Here is a 7,836-nt window from a genome sequence, read left to right as displayed (position 1 = left end):
ATGTCTTGACTTTTACAGGCACTTTTCTCCTGTAAGAATATTAAACATATTTAAAAAACACTTAAATGCTAATGTGAAACCTGAAAAGAGGATGTCAAATGCAAGAGACACTCTAAAGACATGATGTCTCTGCAGAAGGATTTGACCCTGGTAATCTAATTTGCTTTACATTTAAAATGATACTTCATTCTCTTATTATAAGGCTCTGTGTCATTGGCTCATAAAGGATTACAATATCTTGTCTTCCAATTGTAATAAATCCAATTCAAGCACCCTCTTCATTTGAAATTTGTCACAACAACATGCAGAGGGCACAGTTTCTGAGTTTTATGGCAAGGGTGCATCAGACTCATCTGCAGAAAAGATGATGCAAGACTATAAAATGATTTGTCCCCCTCCCTTCTCAATAGGCTCTGTTTATATTAAAAAAAACCCAAAAAAACAACAACTTATTTCTCATTATCCAGGAGTAAAAAGGTTAGATTGGCAGCGGAGCCAGACTGGCTAGATTTTTCGTGTTTTGTCGTTACACTAGGGAATAATCTGGTTTCTTTAAAACCATTTGAAAAGGTTTCATTTGTTTCAGCAGACTTGGGAGTTTAACCTTTCTGGTTATGCTTATTGGAAATGATAGCAAACCAATCAGTATTTTGTGCATGCACCTTACCAGGTACTAAATAATACAACTCTACTGGCTGATGTAAATAGCTACTTCGTATCAATATGCTTATTGCATAGACTTAGGCATGTCTTAATGGACTGGCAGAAATAAGGTGTTTCAGGAAAAGTAGACCAAAGCTTCATATTTGTATTGTAGCAGCATCTAGTTACTGCCACTGCAGAGAATGGTGGTTGTGCCACGTACTGTACCAAACAGAACGTGATTGTAGAGGTGTCCTTGATGTTTGTGTTTTCAGTGATAGTGGTGGGCTTAGCTGTTTTACAAGGGCTTTTTTGTACCAGTTTATGCCTGCAGAAGGATGTGTGTGTAAACAGTGAACCTAGATGCACTTTGGCAGATATTGATGGAGACGCATGGATCCTGGCCTCATAGCTGAGTGTGAATTTAAGCCCTTCATGTGCTGTTAGATGCCTGCGTGGCTAGGATAAGTCTTTTTCATTGTTGTTCTCCAGTCTCTGCTCTGTTTTCTCCCATGTTTTCCTGGTGACTATTTTTCTGCCATAAACTCCCTTATGCCCAGCTTTGTGATGCATGAACAAGAGCACAAGCTACGCAGGGAATTGGGCAAGGCCAGGCCAAGATCTAATGAACCCCTAATGAAAGGACTGGCATTTAGGTGCCTCACTGTCACTGTCCAAATCCAGGAAAAAAGCCTATCAGCATGTGCTTTCATTTCACTGATGTATAAACATGTGCTTTGTTGAAGTGGGTTCAAAAAGCAAGGAACTGAACCGCCTCCTGGGTTTTAAGACACGACAGGACTCCAGGGTTTCATGTGGCAGCTGCCTAGCTGATAAATATAGCTGACATATATCTAGAGTGAGAAATGCGACTACCCTATGTTTGTTACTGTGCTGTGCAAAAGCTGTGGTAGCAGAATTTTGGTAAAGCATTTCTTATGTTCTTGCTTGGCTTTAAGTACCGGCTTGCTCCAAACTGCCTGTGCGTGTGAGATTTAACAAATGGGGTTCTCTCCCCCACTCTCCATCAGAAGCTTGAAATGCTTGGCAGTGTGAGCAGTGTGGACCCAGCTTTCAGGACTGCTTTTTCCCTTTCAGAACTGGAGAGCCAAGAATAGAGTATAACAACAGTTGCCTCCCACGGTCCTAGCCTGCCGTTTCATTTCCTGCTTTTATACATCAATGACACAATTGTCTGGTGTGGAAGAGAAATTCTTTTAATGAAAGCCACAATACACCTTTCCACTGGCACAAGGCTCTTTTTGGTGTGTAGAAGCAATTTAAAAAAAAAAATCAAGAAAATGGACAAAACTGGCTTTTAACTTGGCTCAGTGAACTGTTTCCTTGATTATAATATTTCAGTGTGCCATTCAGAAGCAGAAATGGATAAGATGACCTGTTGCAAATCTGAATGTGTTGGATTGGTCCAGGTTGCTGGGTGCACAGAGTAGTGGTGGAGACAGGAAGGTGACTGCAATATATGTCTGCATATCCACCATTGGTAGCATGGAAAATGCTTCTCTTTTGAAGGGGACAGTCTTGAATAAATACATGCAAGAGACTTCAATTCTCCGCTTGGAGAGAACTTTTATACTTTTCATGTGTGTTGTTCCTTAGGGGTTTTTTGTTTTTTTTTAAACAAAGGTTTTAGCCAAGCAAAAAAATCCCATCTCTTCAGCTTTTTTATTAAAAGATAAAAAGCAAGAGTTCATAGGAGTTAGCATTAAGTCACAGTCCGTAGCAATCTAAGGTATTCACTGGCTGGGGACTCTGTTTATTTCAAATACCCCTTTATCATTTTGTTGAAAGAGCGGTGTTCTCTGTAAAGCTCTGCCAATTGAAAAAAGAATCAGATAATGAAGACTGATGCTGCACTGATGACAACCCTTCAGATCCTCAATAGGATTTCTCCAAAATCAAAAGACTTTTTTGTTTTGTTGTCACACTTGTGGCTTAAAAAAATAATTAAATTTAATCTTTTAGGTCTCAAAGCAAAAATTAAATTTTAAAAACAGCCCCACACACACACACGCAGGGAAAAAGACAAAGCAAATGCACATATCAAGTGGGTGTTGAAGAAAATTTTGTAAATTATAAATGAAAATATCCTATTTGCGGTGGGCGCTGAGCATATTTGTCTACAAAGACTATGTTATTGCTCTCAGCAAGTGTGACTGGTCTTTGCGTGCGCCTGCAGTGTTTATGTACATCACAAGGGAATTAAAGTCAACCCATTATACACCACTTATATAAATATGTTGCTTTCATTTACTAATTTGGCACCAGTAGTTTTTGAATCTCTTTGAAATATAGTATCTTTTCAATACAAATCCCATTACAGCAAAATATCTAAATGTTTCTAAGCTGCATAGAAATGTATAGGATGCACCCAGCACATATTTTAAGTTAAGCCTGTGCGCTTACATGTTGTTTGCTGAATTGGAGCTGCAGCTTCCTTCATCGTAATAAGAAAAGGCTTTCCATACTGCCAGCAAGCTGTGTTTGATACCGTATTAGCTACTACTGAAAAGCTGTGAATGCTGCAGTGAAATGTGGCAGCTGTTTCTCAGTACTCAGGAACCAAGAGTTCAAACCCACTCTTACTTGAAATACTTAAATGTTACAGAGGGACGTGTTTTGTTCTCAGCTCTGGTACTAGTGGTCTGTTGAGTGATCTTGGCAAGTTAGCTGACTCCTGTAACTTGGCTTTGCCATCTGTACAATGGTGGTGGTGGTACTTGCCCTTTTCGAAGAGCTTGGCGATTGAGGAGGGGAGGTGTTACATAATGACTAGCAGCTACATAACAAACCTGGCCTTTTGCAAACACTTGTAGCATCATGGCACTGAATCAGAATAATCTGTCAAAGCCCTCCCTTTGCTTTCTGCTCTTTGGTGTTGGGCTGTAATTCTTCAGCACCAACACAGACTTTTCCTCTGAAAATGTCCTTGTCAGCAACCATAACCCCTTTGCCCTGTGGGGGAATGAAGTCACCACAGCTGTGCTGCTTGGGCAGTTGTCCTCATGTGCATAGCACTTTGCATGTTAGATTTCTGGCCTTCCTAAGGTCTCTGGGTTTTGCTGCAGTTTGGCTACTGGTTTGTCTAAATTAGGAGCATATGGTGTGAATTTAAAGCATGCAATCTTCCTTCCACAGGAGTGCTCTCAGTGCACCAAACGCACCTTTGTGCTTGTTTTGCAAGCAGTTTGCTATCTCATACTTATTGCACTGCATGTGTCTCTACAAAGAGCTAGGGCTGGATAAATAAATCCTCAACTTGTTTTTCTGTGTATTGCCATGCACAGCCCTAAATATACGACAAGGGGAAGAGCATCTCATACTTTTGGGGTACTACTGTTTTCCACTGCCTGACATTGACCTCACAAAGCTCTTAAGTGCTGATGAGGTTGGATTGCAAGATGTTCCCTGTTTTCTTAGCGGTAATGGCAAGCAGTAGTTCTGCTGTGCATTTTGGCATCTGTTTAATACATTTTAAATTTCTGAGCCAATTTTTTCATCATAGTGGAAGCCAGACAAAACATACTGGGAGATGTGCACTGTAACTAAAGTACTAAATTTATAGAGGGAGAGCATAACAAATGACAACTTTGTCACAGTATGTGAAAGAATGGAAATTAGGCTTTGCCTTCTCACCTGATCTTTAAGCAGCCCGAATTTCAGTTCTTCTGTCTGCGGACAGGTAAAAGGAAATATTCAAAGGTTCCACAGGGAAGCCCTGCTGGTTGAATAAAACAACACATCCTTGAAGCACTCAAATGTCTTTCAGACCAGCTGCTAAATCTGAAATGCTGTAACTTGATTATTCCTTTTCTGGATTTCTTCTGACAAACTCCTAAATTTTCAAAGAGGTACACAGGATTTAGCCACATGCTGACTTTAATGTGAATTGTGTGGCTAAAATTCCATGCAGTTCTTTGAAAATTTCAGAGCCGGTGCTTTTCACAAGATCGACAACTGTTTTATTTCTCTTGACAGAATATGCAGAATGAACAAACACTGCCATTTGTATAAAAATCTTTTTGGTCTCTCAGTCTCTATAGCACCTTTAATCTGACATTCAAAGAGCTGTATAAGAATGAGAAGTTGCACAATGTATCCAACTTTTGCAGGTACTGTGGATTATCTTCACTTTCTGGAGCAGCAAACTGAGGCTTTTCAGGCTATTTTTTTGTAGAGTTGTATAACAAGGGGAACGGCAAAGCTAGTGGAGAAGATGGAAAGCCATTTTGGGTTTTGAGCAATCTTGGTTTAGTTTACCAGTCTTTGTGAAACTAAAGAAAAGGTAATTGAGCACCATTTGGGGGGGGGGGGGAGAGGAGGAGGAAGCAATTTCTACTCTAATTTCTTTTGAAATAGATATAATGTGCTGTAACCAACTACGTAGGCTAGTAATCCTGTTTTGAGAATATCAGTTGCTTAAAATTAATTGAAAGTCAGGTGTAAACACTTTTGGTGTATTCATATATTGTCTGTTTTGATCTTGAAGTTGTATCCTGTAATCCAGTTCCCATTAGTGGCAATAGAAAGATGATCATTGATTTGCATAGGAACTGGTCTGATCCCTAGCAGCAGCTTATGTTCATCCAAATAGCTACAGCCTTCTTGTGCTGTTGAATGTCATTTGGGGCACACTGAAATATATTGGCTAATGTTGAGTCCTGAGAGTTTGTTATACAAAGGTAGACTACAACTTAAATTTCCCCCTCATTCTTTTCCTTTCTCATATATATGTGTATATATATATTTATATTTAAAAACATGGGTTTTGGTGCTTTTTTCTAAAAGCAGTATACCACAGACTGGAATGCTCATTGCTAAATTCCTGTTTTTGATTTAAAAACTGAATTAACAAACAATTGAGTGTCAGTTTCAAAATACAGAAACACTGCCTGCTCTTTGAAATGAGCTAAACTGCAGCAGTGGGGAGCGGCAATGATAAGTTCCTATTTGAAGAATCTCTACAAGTGGCACAGAAAAGGATTCCTGTTGAGAAATTAGTGCTGCTCATAACTCCTATCAAGCAGATCAGGAACCCCGATACGTTTTGCATGTGCACATGCATATCTCTGGTTTGGGGCCTGCCTCTCACTGCTTCATTTGGAGTAGCTTAAGGGTCTTACTTCATGGTCTCAGTGGTATTAGAAGAACCTTAAGACAAGCTGAAGCAGCACAGACTGCTGGTCTTTTTCCCTTGCCACTGGTACGAAGGGTCTGCTGGGAGTGTGGCCAGAGTACATTCCCACTGGCGCTACTCTGCTGTGGGGCTCCTATGTTCTCCCTGATGCTGTGCTGGACGGATGTCTATAGGCACTCGAACTTAGGGCTGTTGAAGGGTCTTGAGCTGTTTTCAGCCTTGCTTCTGGATTTGAATCAAATTGTTTTTTCCAGTGTTCCTAAGTCTCCTGACTGCTTTCCACTACAGAGAGGTCATAGCAAGTTTCAAAGGAGTGAGTAGCAGCTTGTCAACTGGATGTGTCACTCCGGGAGCAACCTTGTCATGTAATGCTGATGATTATCTCCACTATATTCATGGGTCAGGTCAACCTTCATCAGGCCTTTCTCTCTTCCCCTCTTTATTCTCTTGTTCCTGCCACCACTCCCATATTAGCTAGCTGCTGTCTCTAGCTGCCTGTAATGTGAGCTCTCGCTGATTTAATACAGCTTTCAATCGCTGCCAATGGTGCTCATGCTTCAATATCATAACTGCTAAACACACTGTGACAAATAATCTGAGGCTAAGCTTCCAGGACAGAGGAAATCATTTTCCTCTTGAAATTAAAGTTGATCCATAATGGAATGCAATAAGATGTTTCCAGCAGGAACACAGCCAGTTTTAGTTCATCTCAACTCCCTTTTTGTCTGCCGAATGAAACCCACTAGGTTAAGGAAGTCATTTCCTAGAGTTCAGGAATTGCAATTTGCATTCTATAATCTCTTGGTCATTTAGTGGCAGATAATTTGTCATGGTTTGTTTTAGCTGTTGTGATATTGATATTTATTATGCAAATTGTATTTCTTAAATTATTATAAACCTTTTTACTTAATATGGGTTGTCTTTCAATTTGATGCCATGGGTCATAATGTACAATACTGTATAAAAGGGAATAAAGTAAGTAATTAAAAATAGACAAAGAAGATGGTCTGGTGCCAATCATACAGAGGCAAATGGAGTTCCTGCGCAGAGTCTTTCAAACAAGTTGTTTACAAGCACTAAAGCCCTTCTGGAGAAGAAGGGATTTTAGTGTCCTAGATTAAGACAAGTGCTTCCTTATAAACTGGGGGATAAATCTGACTGAGTTACATAACTCTGACTATGGTAACCTGAAATTGAGCGTACCTGGCATTTGTTGAGGAGGAATGAGTCATTTGTCACATGTACAGGGGGGAAAAAAATTGCTGTCCCAGGAGGCCTGGCACCTTATAACATGAAGGGTCATATAAAGAGGTTGGGAGTGGGTGGGAATGCTCCAAATTCGGAAGTTTGAGGGAACAGCATACTGCATTTTCTCAAAGGCTGCTGGTTTGAAACCAGACTGAAAGCAATTCAGTGAGTGAAAGCTCTTCCCAGTCCTATGACATGACTCAACATTTGCCCTGAGCAGTTTTAACTTTAGGCTTAGCCAAAGACAGGATGATAAAGTTAAACTGACAACTCACCTGCCTCAGGTTAACTTGGAATAACCTAATTAATGATGTTAGAAATACTTGACATCCCCTCTCTTTCCTCTCTGTTAATGCTTGTGCAGACCCATAATATTTCTGGAATTGTAAGTGGGAGGGAGAATTCGTTTCCCTTTCCCAGGTGAGAGAAACCTACTGATCACAATTTATTAAGGCATGATGTAGCAGTCTGAGAGCACACTTTTCTTGACTTGGTGAGGTTTAAAGAGCAGAGAGAAGAATTATAATTTACTCAATTTAAAATCTGTCAAAATCATTGCACAGATGAAAATCTACAGAAATGCTTAATTCTTGCAGGACTGCAATTAATGAGTCACTATTCCTCCCACTTCATATGGTCATGCTCTGCTCCCACTCCCCGCAGCTGTAATCTGGGGACATTGTAGATGGGGACTTGTTCTGCTTTCACCTTTGCCTCTCACCTAGGCACTGGAAGGCTCAACATTGCCTCAAGTGGTCTAATTTATAGACAAAGCACATCAAGGCTGTTCA

The sequence above is a fragment of the Dromaius novaehollandiae genome, chromosome 21, assembly GCF_036370855.1.
Source record: "Dromaius novaehollandiae isolate bDroNov1 chromosome 21, bDroNov1.hap1, whole genome shotgun sequence".
Taxonomy (NCBI): domain Eukaryota; kingdom Metazoa; phylum Chordata; class Aves; order Casuariiformes; family Dromaiidae; genus Dromaius; species Dromaius novaehollandiae.
Note: the sequence above shows the minus strand (reverse complement) of the source record.